Source organism: Schistocerca gregaria, chromosome 8 (assembly GCF_023897955.1).
Source record: "Schistocerca gregaria isolate iqSchGreg1 chromosome 8, iqSchGreg1.2, whole genome shotgun sequence".
In the NCBI taxonomy this organism is placed as follows: Eukaryota; Metazoa; Arthropoda; class Insecta; order Orthoptera; family Acrididae; genus Schistocerca; species Schistocerca gregaria.
Genome location: NC_064927.1, coordinates 362,868,548 through 362,881,860, shown reverse-complemented (window position 1 = coordinate 362,881,860; position 13,313 = coordinate 362,868,548).

The following is a 13,313-nucleotide window of genomic DNA, read 5'->3' as shown; positions in this document are numbered from 1 at the left end:
TTTTCATTAAGTTTGTAGAAAGAGATTACTAATATGCCTAGATTCCCAACCTCGGGTTGACTGTCACAGGGCTAATTTATCTCTCATGTTATCCAGTTCCGGCCGTTGTGGCCGAGCGGTTCTAGGCGCTTCAGTCTGGGGTCGCGCTACCGCTACGGTCGCAGGTTCGAATCCTGCCTCGGGCATGGATGTGTGTGATGTCCTTACGTTAGTTAGGTTTTAGTAGTTATGAGTTCTAGGGGACTGATGGCCTCTCATGTTAAGTCACATAGTGCTCAGAAAATTTTTTTTTGCTATCCAGTATCCGTTGCGTAATTCTGTTGCATTTAGCTTAAGGAGGCTAGTGTGGTGTTTCAAATACACGCATACAATGTTTAAAATATCATGAAAATAGAAACATGGGGAGTGGGGCTTACAAGAAAACAGCGTAAAAGCGGTTGACGAGGGAATTTATCATAATGGTTGTGATTTAGAAACGAGAGTGAAAGATCAGCTCACCACAAACGAATTTCAGAAGAGGAAAAAGTAGCCACTGGAAAATTAAAGTTCGAACTCAGAAGATGATGAAGAGGAGGAGGAGAACGAAGAATCTGATGGGAAACCATCACATACGTGAAGAAAACAGAAGACTGAGAAACTAATGAATTGAACTTTAGATGGAAGCAGGAGAGCAAGTGCAAACTATTGGTGTATCAGTCGCAACAAACAGACGTAAAGCGATTGAGTGATGAGAGAATCTTGTAAAACACAGTATTCGGAAAATATTTACAAATGTCACCTACAGGACTGATGGATCCGGGAGAAATAATATCGAGCATTACTGTCATGAACTATGGTGAAGTCCATTATAAATAGTCAATGGGGAAGATCGAGCAAATCATTTTTAAAAAATTCAAAAAGAGAATTTTAGACCTGTAGGTAAGAGAAAACAAAAGCAAAACGAGTATAATGGAATGTAATCGAATTAAGTCGGATGATGCTGAGATAGTTAGATTAGCTCCTTGTACAGGTAAGTGCAAAGTGGCTCATATGCACCCATAGAACGCTGAAGAGTAGATGAGTTTTGCTATTTGAGGAGCAAAATAACTGATGATGGTCGAAGTAAAGAGGATATAAAATATAGACTAGCAATGGCAAGGAAAGCATTTCTGAAGAAGAGAAATTTGTTAACATCGAGTATAGACGTAAGTGTCAGGAGGTCATTTCTGAAAGTATTTGTTCGGAGTGTAGCCATGTATGGAAGTGAAACTTGAACGATAAGTAGTTTGGACAAGAAGAGAACAGAAGCTTTGGAAATGTGGCGCTACAGAAGAATGTTGACGATTGGATGCGTACATCACGTAACTATTGAGGAGGTATTGAATTGAATTGGGGAGAAGAGAAATTTGTGGCACAACTTGACAAGAAGAAGGGATCGGTTGGTAGGAAATGGTATGATGCATCAAGGAATCACCAATTTAGTATTGGAGGACAGCGTGGAGGGTAAAAAGCGTAGAGGGAGACCAAGAGATGAATACACTAAACACATTCAGAAAGATGTAGGTTGCAGTAGGTACTGGGAGACGAAGAAGCTTGCACAGGATAGAGTACCATGGAGAGCTGCATCGAACTAGTCTCTGGACTGAAGACCACAATAACTACAACAGGAAAGCGAACTAGAATGGAAAAATATCGCCTGTGTGGGGGGCATATAACAGATGAGAAGTGGAGTTTTTATCATTTCACTATACAATGAAAAAGACGAAAACAGAGATATATGTGTAACATACAGTCTACAGTTGGGTACGAATACGCTGAGGTGACAGAAGCACGCAATAGCGATATGTGCACGTACAGATAGCAGCAATATCGAGTACGCAAGGTATAAAAGGGCGGTGCAATGGCGGAGCTGTCCTTTGTACTCAGATGATTCATGTGAAACGGTTTCCGACAAGGTTACGGCGAACGACGGGAATTAAAAACCTTTGAACGTGGAATGATGGTTGTAGCTAGACGTATGGGACATCTTATTCCGGAAATCATTAGGGAATTCAATATTCCGAGATCCACAGTGCCAAGAATATAAAATTTCAGACATTACCTCTCACCACGGACAACGCAGTGACCGGCGGCCTTCACCTAGAGATCGAGAGCAGCGGCGTTTGCATAGAGTTGTCAGTGCTAACAGACAAGCAACACTGCGTGATATAACCACAGAAATCAATGTGGACGTACAACGAATGTATGCATTAGGACAGTGCGGTGCCATTTGGTGTTAATGGGTTATGGCAGCGGACGACTGTCATTAGTGCCTTTGCTGGCACCACAAAAGCACCTGATGCGCATCTCCTAGGCTCGTAACCACATCGGTTGGACACTAAACAACTGTAAAACCATGACCTGGTCAGATGAATCTAGATTTTAGTTGGTAAGAGCGGCTGGTAGCGTTCGAGTGTTTCGCAGACTCCACGAAGCCATGAACCGAAGTTGTCAACAAGGCACTGTGCTACCTGGTGGTGGCTTCGTAATAATATGGGTTGTGTTTACGTGGATCTGACTGCGTTCTCTGGTGCACATGAACCAATCACTGACAGAGAAAGTTTATGTTTGTCTATCTGGAGATCATTTGCAGCCATTCATAAACTTCATTTTTCCAAACAACGATGGAATTTTTGTGGATGGCAATACACCATGTCATTGGGGCACAATGTCCGTGATCGGTCTAAAGAAATTCTGAACAGTGCGAGCGAATGATTTGGCCACCCAGATCGCCCGACATGAATCTTATTGAACGTTTATGGGAGATAATCGAGAGGTCAGTTCGTGCACAAAATCCTGGACCGGAAACACTTTCAAAATTTTGGACGGCTATAGAGGCAGCATGGCTCTATATGTGTGCAAGGGATTTCCTACGACTTGTTAAGTCCTTGCGCCTCGAGTTGCTACAATAAACAGGCAAAAGGTCCGATACGGTATTAGGAGGTATTCCGTGACTTTTGTCACCTCATTGTATGTCAGTCAGGAAGTGATAAAAGAGCTTCTCCAAAGACTGTACGGAGCAACCATCTGATGTTCCAGCACACCTCTAGAAAACTGTACGTCACATCTAACAAACGAAAGTACCACTATGTAGTCAGAATCAATATTTGAAGGAGAAACTGAAGGTCTAAGGAATTTGCCAAAACACAGACGTCCAGGAGGAGGCTGCGTCTCCTATGGATTTTATAAATCCTTCTGGTCAGTTGGTAAAAGAGATTTTAAAGAAGTTGCGACAGAGAAACGGCGATTCGGGGACCTATACTCCGAAAAATAACAGACGGAATTATCGTACTCGTTCCCAAGGAACCGAGTCAAAAAAAAATGTATTTTAGGCCGATAACGTTATGCGGAGGATAAAAAATAGTATTCTCGTATCACAGTGGCAAGATTAAAGCAAACCCTTTCTAGACATCTTCGGGCAGAAGGAGTCTTTTGCCGTACCTAACGAAAGTATTATAGATGGAATTTTCTCCGTAAGAGGTACATGGAAGCATCAGGAACAAACACTTGAGCTACTGAACATGATTTAGAGAAAGCCTTTGATAAAGTCAGCTGTTGGGTCCTATGGAGTGTGTAAAAAGCATTTCCGATTTCCACAAACAACAATAGATTCACTATTAGGAAATCAGTACCAAATGTTTTCCAAGATGCAAATCAACGGATATTTCACGGAATCATTCCCAATCCGGCGTTCTGTTCGACAGGTTTGTCCCTTACCAATGGAACTGTTTGTCAACTCTTTACAATCATTAATCTTTAGATTCAGCACCTCAATGCCAGGATTACATGTTGCTGCGAAACGACTCACTGTGAAGGTCTACGCTAATGATATTACCATTACAATTACAGAGCCCCGTGACACCATAAAATTCTGGAAATAATAGACGGTTATAAACAAGGATCCAGGGTACGATAAACGACGATAAATCACAGCTCTTGTGGGCAAATGAAAGTACTCATCCCATGCCACGCCCATTGACCGAGTGTGTTGAAATGGAAGTGCTTTGAGAGAAATGACGTCAATTTCTCATGACTGATAGAAAAAGTAGGAGTTATCCTGATAGTGAATGCAACAAGAAAATTAAACAATATTCAGAGGTTTGAATTAGTAAACATATTGGCCCTATCCTAAATGTGGTATTTTGCACAAATCATACCCAACTATAGAAAATGTATCGCACAAATTAAGAAGTACGTAGGTTTGTTTATTGGGAAACGCGTGGTATTTCGGAGAAACTACTTAACGAAGCCGGCGAAGCTTTAACAGACTGTGAGAAAAAATGGTCAGCCCTTACAGTGAAAAATCTCATAAATTCTCTCAAATTACCAGATTGTCGATCAACTTACAGAAGTCTGGGTGGCGTATCATGACACGATGCCAGCAGATATAATTTGTCCCTTGCAAACTGCAACATACTCTATGTTCTTGAGAAGTCTCCCAATGTAAGATTCTATACCACGAAGAAAGTTATAGAAACCACTGAAAAAAGCACTCGATGTCTCCCAGCCAAACAGACGAAATACACAGCCTAAAATCAGTAGACGTTCCGGCCTAATTTTGGACAAATCCTTAAGTTCTAGGTGGTGCACAGCAGCTTACATGTTTGGAAATGATTTAATGCCGACAGCTGCACCACGCCACAGAATAAAACTGGCTAGTTATCCATACTACTAGTACTGTAGAATGGTTGACACTGCCTCACGCCGAACAGTACGTACATGGAAATAGATAAAATTTAAATCAAGTTTACTAGTAGAGACTGTTAACGAAATAAACAGCAAGAAAATAATGTACATGGCCATCAAAGCGTTTCTAACATCAGAGCCAAGACCACTCTCATTACCCGTAAGTTATATTGTATTGAAAACTACGCCTTCAAAGAGGGAGGAGAGTGTATGACTTTAAACAACATTTGAAGAACGAACAACAACAAATCCTTAATGATAAATGGGAAAGAGAAAAGTTCTTACCAATTATACTCCTCATTTAAATGTTGCATTTGAAGTCACAGTAAAATGTTTGTAATACCTGTTACTGTATAAATTCACATTATAAAAAAAAAAGCATTGTGGCTCTGTGGTGGACTGCTTGCTAGCTGCGTGACGGGCCTGTAATTGATTCCAGGTGGATGCTAATTTCTGAAGGAAGGTGGATGTTCTATGAACAGTTATGTGAAGTATAAAGTACGAAAAGATAGGAAAATCTGGTTTCTAGTTTCTTTTATTTATAAACTCTTAATTAACAATTTTTTACTAAACATAACTATTTGCGAATTTTTGTTTACAGTGAAAACTGGATTTTTGTGTGCGATATGTAACTAGAAATATAAAGACGAGCACTTTTCATAAAAGTTACAGTTAGATGTGTTAATTAGAATGCACTTGACGAATGACGTAGGAATTCGAAATGAATGGATGAAAAACGAAAACAGTGACCGAAGCGAGACTCAATCTAGCATTTATCAGCCTCGTGCTCTTTGTGTATTCTACGCTACATGGAAATGCTCGCAGAATATGTAGCTTTGTTCAAAATTTGAATCCACCTGGAATCGTGCCCAGGCCTCTACAAAGCCAAGAATCGCTCCCTGCTTGTCTAAATGTATTTTCCTTATTTTACCGGATTGAACACGGTCGCAAAACTTCAAAGTCGCTTTTTTACAGCATTTCTGAGAGTTGCATCGGACAGCCTTGGAAGAGGTATATTTAAATTCTGAACTTCGTGCACCATAAATATAAAAAAATTACAAAAATACAAGTGAGATATGGTCTCTTATTAGTAAGGTTAAATTGGACGCGATCCTCTGAATGAACATTTTCTGGTAGGTGCAAGTTCTGCTGTCTGTACACTATATTCAATTTCTGATGTAGATATGTTTCTCATTATACATTCAGTTCCCTTGACAACTGCAAAACCGAAACGCCCAAGGAAAAAAAAGATATAATGAAACGCTCCTCTTGAACACAAAATAAGTGCAGAACGTGACACAACGTAACATAAAGCACAAAGCTTTCCTGCATTATGCATTTTCCCGAGAGTTACAACAACGACATAAAATTTTTAAATAAATAATTATTTTTTCTGTAATGTAGCTGACGCATGTAATCGACCTGTAAACTAGGCATTTTAAATCAAGTTTGGGTGCTAGAAACGCTCGAAGTTTTAGGAGTGGATGCAACATGCTATACATATTGTCGGAGCGACTGCCTACCTAGATGTACCGCTTTAAGGCATCTGGGTTGTTGGTTCGGTGACATAGACGCTATTCTGTAGCTATTCCTACAAAAGGAAATCCACTGGCTTTAAATCTGGCCACTGTGTGGGCCATTTCCAGACCCATGAGGTCGTAACCATCACCCAGAAAATCTGTAGATCAGTCCTTACACATCACATGTCCTGAGTGATTATAGTGCTGCATTCACACTCACGGACTATGATGCCTAGACTGACATTTTCGCGGTGAGATCTTCAATTGCCAGCGGTAAGAGTTCGATACATCTCTCCAGTCAGAACGTTTGCGAATAAGAGAGGACAGATGATTTTGTATCAAAGGATTTCACCTCACACCTGAATGGTGAAATGTGCCAGCTCGACAGAGAAAGTTCTACATCGTAACAGTTTTCAGTTAACCGACATTAAGAAATGCGAGTGATTCTAAGTTACGAGTGCTTATTTTTGTCGCGTTGAGAAGGCACATGGGATTTTCTTCGTATCCTGTAACTGGCAATAACACCATTCATAAGCAACCTGCTGTAATCTGAAAATAATGGAAGATGTTATTAATGGTTCCCGTCGCTGATAGAAAAAAAAAAAGATTAAGTTTCAGGCCAAGATCTTTTGGCTGCCTGCCAGCATTGTTCATTGACACACGACGGTGAAAGTTTAATATAATTCTCCCGCTGAAGTAATGTAGAAAATAAGACGATCGGACTTCGATGTTGGCGAAAATAGGCTCTTTCCCTGCTAAGTTCAAAAATGGTACAAATGGCTTTGAGTACTGTGGGACTTAACTTCTGAGGTCATCAGTCCCCTAGAACTTAGAACTACTTAAACCTAACTAACCTAAGGACATCACACACATCCATGCCCGAGGCAGGATTCGGACCTGCCACTGCAGCGGCCGCGCGGTTCCAGACTGTAGCACCTAGAACCGCTCGGCCACCCCGACCGGCTTTTCTCTGTTAAGAAAATGATAAATGAAACAGCACAAATAAGGCTCGATTGGTTGGTCAATAATCAACCCGACTGCAGCCTCCTGAAAAACAGCCCCTGTAAACACAAATATTACATTTAACGCAAAAAATATGATTTGAAATAACGTATGTCATTTGATCTTAAGAAGTGAAAGACAGATAAGCAATTAATTCTTATCATTTTCTAAGCTAGCATCGAAGGAACTTACATGTTATCTCCGCAATGTTACCGTAGGGATTGATAAGTAAGTAGAAAAAAACTGAAGGTAAAACAATACATTAAAGTACAAGACAACGTAGATGTTGGGTTGCTTCTCAGCCTCGCCTTGTTAATAATAAACATAACTGCTTTGGAATCATTGGTTTGCAGTTTTCCAGTCTTTTGACGTTAAATGTCGTGTTTTCCGAAAAAGAACTGTAACGTTATATTGTTCTGTGTGACCACCACCTTCAAGAATCAACATGAAGTTCCCAACTAGAATATTCTGTAGCCCAGTAGTGCATATTAGGAAGATTCACTGTATCATGATTTGTGAGCCTGGGTTCATCAGAAAACATAGCACTTTGTAAGGCTTCCAGAGTGAAATTGTTCACGACCCATCAGCAGAAACTAATTCTCCTATTGAAATCGTTCCTATGCAGTTTCTGTGTCAGTCGCACATACGGTACGTGTGAAACTTGTGGCCGTGTTCTGTACGCCAGAAGTAATGGTTATTTCATTGGCATCCTGTTGGAACTAACCGAGCGCCAGCAAACACGTCCGGAAGGGAGACCAGGACACATTTACGTGGATTTGTTTTCAGAAGTTTTGAATGTTTTTGGTTAGAATTACTGTGTTTAAAACTTTTATAACATGGTTATAGCTTGGAATATATACTTCTCAGTCAACATTATACTTAAGAGCGCAAAATAATTTTATTTAGGCTTAATTCGAGTGCATAAATGTGCGCCGGGTATGTGACAGGTTAACGCATCTATTGGGGCCGTTTAAGCATGCTGTAGAATAATAGTGAATAAACAAACCACACTTTTTCTGGATATAAGGTTCTGTGTAAATGTTCTACTAGCACACTGGCGGATCTGTACTACGACGATACTGTCGTCGCCAGGGATGATTGAAAGTGATCGCTAATTACATAGGGACAGGGTATTACATATAGACTGGTCGGAGCGGCACTGCGCTCGGACATAAATAACTTGCTGGCTATGGCGGAGTAAGCATCGCACTTGGGAGGGGGGGGGGGGGGGCGTGTTTACGCAGCCGTCTCTCATTCGTTGAAGCGTCAGCAGCAACTATTGTTACTTGTGGTGACGTAGTGAGGTACCAACTTTTGTTTGAGACCTCGTTATGCAGACGACAGCTCTTATAACGCTCCAGTTTATGCATATATATACCTGTACTGCTGTCATTGAATATGTAGCTGTGATGGGTTTTATAGCAGGTCGTGAATGCTAGTCTAAAACCACGATTTCTGAAGAGTTTTGCTGGTTGACACGAGACGTTTCCCAATAAAGGAAGTACAATGAACTTCGTCTTCGAGACCGCAGGATTCACTACTACTTGATTATTTATTCTCACCAGTTGTTTTTCAAACAGCTTCCCTTTTAGTTTAGAGTTACATCAACTATTTTGAGCTCCTGGATGATAACCTCCAGGACCAGGTGTCTATCACGCAGGCGGTCAGTTATTGATTTGAAAAATATTAATTTATGTTCGTGGCTGTGACATGATGAGGCGTGGATCAGCGCATCACTTGTGATAGATTTACGATATATGTCAAATACAGTACTTCTGTCTGTAAGTTAGAGATACAAATTCAGGTAGTTGAGGAGCCTGTCTGTATCTGTAACTTGCATACATGTTAAGAGTTATCCCTTAACGATCACCTGATTACGGAAAATCAAACCTATAGCGACGCTATGCTGTCAGTTTTCAGAATGATTATCTGAGTTGTTCAGGTAATGTAGCAATCATTACACGCTTCACTTAAGAAGCAACCATAACCACTTTTACAAGTTTTTAAGAATGTTTATCTCACTGAGTAAGTACCTCATTACGTGTTGTACCTTATCCGATCTTTACACAAGGTAAGTGTAGTTGCTTCATGATGAAGTAGTTTACCATATTACGTTTGGTTTTATTGGTCCTACAGTTTTATTACAATTATTTTAAGGATACCATTACTGTAGGTACACACCTTAGGTTTGTTTATGCACCCATGTATTTTAAAATGTAATCCATATTACACCATTGGCCATTAAAATTGCTACACCAAGAAGATGACGTGCTACAGACGTGCAGTTTAACCGACAGGAAGAAGATACTGTGATATGCAAATGATTAGCTTTTCAGAGCATTCACACAACGTTGGCGCCGGTGGCGACACCTGCAACGTGCTGGTATGAGGAAAGTTTCCAACCGATTTCTCATACATAAAACAACAGCTGACCGGCGTTGCCTGGTGAAACGTTGTTGTGATGCCTCGTGTTAGGAGGAGAAATGCGTACCATCACGTTTGCGACTTTGATAAATGTCGGATTGTAGCCTATCGCGATTTCGGTTTATCATATCGCGACATTTCTGCTTGCGTTGGTCGAGATCCAATGACTGTTAGCAGAATATGGAATCGCTGGGTTCAGGAGGGTAATACGGAACGCTGTGCTGGATCCCAACGGCCTCGCATCACTAGCAGTCGAGATGACAGGCATCTTATCCTCATCGCTGTAACGGATCGTGCAGCCAAGTCTCGATCCCTGAGTCAACAGATTGGGACGTTTGCAAGACATTATCCATTTGCACGAACAGTTCGACGACGTTTGTAGCAGCATGGACTATCTGCTCGGAGACCATGGCTGTGGTTACCCTTGACAGCATCACAGACAGGAACGGCTGCGATGGTGTACTCAACGACGAACCGAGGTGCACGAATGGCAAAACGTCTTTTTTTCGGGTGAGTACAGGTTCTGTTTACAGCATCATGATGGTCGCATCCGTGTTTGGCGACATCACGGTGACCACACAATGGAAGCGTGTATTCGTCATTGCCATACTGGCGTATCACCAGGCGTTATGGTATGGGGTGCCATTGGTTACAACGTCTCGGCCGCCTCTTGTTCGCATTGACGGCATTTTGAACAGTGGACGTTACATTTCAGATGTGTTACGAGCCGTGGCTCTACCCTTCATTCGATTCCTGCGAAATCCTACATTTCAGCAGGATAATGCACGATCGCCTGTTGCAGGTCCTGTACGGGCCTTTTTGGATACAGAAAATGTTCGACTGCTGCCCTAGCTAGCGCATTTTCCAGATCTCTCACCAACTGAAAACGTCTTGTCAATGGTGGCCGAGCAACTGTCTCGTCACAAAACGCCAGTCACTACTCTTGATGAACTGTGGTATCGTGCTGAATCTGCATGGGCAGCTGTACTTGTACACGCCCTCCAAGCTCTGTTTGACTCAATGTCGAGGCGTATCAAGGCCTTTATTACGGCCATAGATCTATGCACCCCAATTGCGTGAAAATTTAATCACATGTCAGTTCTAGTATAATATATTTGTCCAATGAATACCCGTTTATCATCTGCATTTATTCTTGGTGTAGCAATTTTAATGGCCAGTAGTGTATATCCCTGTAACTCTGTTTATTGAGTATGTAGCTGTGATGGGTTTTATAGTTGGTCGTGAATGCTGTTCTAATACCACGACTTTTGAAGAGTTTTGATGGTTGATACGAGACGTTCCTTAAGAAAGGATTTACAATGAACTTCGTCTTAGAGGACGCAGCATTCACTAGTACTTAATTATTTATTCTCGCCATTTGTTCTTGAAACAGCTTCCCTTTTAATTTAGAGTTATATCAACTGTTTTGAGCCTAGTGGTTCAGGTTACTTAGCTCCTGGCTGATAACCACCGGGCCCAGGTGTCTGTCACGCAGGCGATCAATTATTGATTTGAAAAACACTTAATTTATGTTGGTGGTTGTGACATGATGGGGTGTGGTTCACCGCATCACTTGTGGTAGGTATACGATACATGTCAAATACAGTACTTCTATCAGTTTTAGAGAAAATGAACTAACAAATTCGGTTCATACTGAAGGCTGCACTAATTGCAGCTTCATTGCATTGCAAGAATGTCCCCTTTGTTTGGACAGATGAGTGCCAAGCAGCTTTTCAAAAACTTAAGGATCCGGGAGCTAAAAATTCAGGTAGTTGAGGAACCTGTCTGTATTCGTAACTTGCATACACGTGAAGAGTTATTCCGTAACGATCAGCTGATTACCGATAACCAAACCTATAGCGACGCTATGCTGTCAGTATTTAGAATGATTATCTGAGTTGTTTCAAGTAATGTAGCAAGCACTTCGCACATGCCTTAAGAAGCATAAGTAACCAGTTTTACAAATTTTTAAGAATTTTTGTCTCACTGAGTAAGTGCTTTATTATGTGTTGTACCTTATGAGATCTTTACACAATATAAGTATAATAGCTTCGTGATGAAGTAGGTTACCATATTACGTTTGGTTTTATTGGTCCTACAGTTTTATTGCAATTATTTGACGTATAACATTACTGTAGGTACACACCTTAGGTCCGTTTATGCAGCCATGTATTTTAAGGAGTAATCCACATTAGCATGCGCGGTAGCCGCTTGCCCACAAAGCTGGGCATCACTGCTTGGCCAAAATAGATTGCACTTACGAGAAGGTACGGTATGCACATTAATTTGTGTTAAATTTAGTGTCAGGATTTTTTGTACATTAAAGTTTTAACAAACTGTAGAGAACCGTATCAGTTTATCACATTATGTGTAAAGTAATGTTTAGGATGAGCGCACGCACGCCGACAAGATAAAGGTTACCTAGTTCACCGACAGCGCGAACATTATGTGTTTTGCATGCGAACTTGGAAGAAGTTATAGTTTAGTGTACAGAATATGCTACGTAGTTTCAGAACCTGTAGTTGTTGGCCTAAGCTGGTAATGCTTTAGCAACTAACTCCGGTGTGTGCATGGTAAGGTCTGGTGTTGTCTCGTTTAATTCTACATCATACTCTGCAAGCCACATAACGGCGTGTGGTGGAGGGTACTTTCGGTAGCACTATCTGATCCCTCCAACCCTGTTCCACTCGCGAAAAAGTGCGTGGAAAGAATTACTGTCGGTAAGCCTTTCTATTGGCTCTAATTTCTAGAATTTTTTTCCTTTTGGTCAACGCATGAGATGTATATGGCGGGAAATAAAATGTTCGACTCCTCCTGAAAAGTGGTGTCCAGAAATTTCAATAGTAATTTTCTCAATGATGCACAACGCCTCTCTTGTAATGTCTGACAGTGGAGTTTGTTTAGTATCACCGTAACGCTCTCTCGCCAGTTAAACGATCCCATGACGAAATGCACCGCTCTTCGTTAGATCTCCTCTATCAGTCCTACCAGACAGCGATCCCAGACAGATAACCAATACTCAAGAATCGGTCGAACAAGCGCCTTATAAGCTACTTCTTTCGTGGATGAGCTACATTTCCTTAAGATGATTCCGATTAATCTGAGCCTAGTGTATGCTTTTCCCAGTATCTGTTTTATGTGGTCATTCCACTTTAGGTCGCTCTGGATAGTTGCGCCTAGATATTTTACGACAGACGCTGTCTCCAGCCGTTTGTCTTCAATAGTGTAGTTGTACAGCAGTGGATTTCTTTTCCTATGTATGCGCAACATGTTACATTTATTTACGTTTAGAGACAACTGCGAGAACCTGCACCAATCATCAATTCTCTGCAGGTCTTTCTGCAAATTCTTACTATCTTCTGGTGTTGCTACTTTGGTGTAGACAACTGCATCATCTACGAATAGCTTTAAAGAGCATCCGTCGCTTTCTGCTAGATCATTTATATATATTGCAAACAGCAACGGTCCTATCACACATCCCTATGATACTCCAGATATTACCTTTACATCTGTTGGTTTTGTTCTCCTCCACCCATTAGGTCTCAATAGCTGAACCTTACAGTTTTTTTTGCCATGTAGGTATACACAACGTTCCCCACATATGTGGTGAGTGCAAATTGTGCAGTATATTAATTCTTTTTTAATTTCCACTATAGCTCTGCT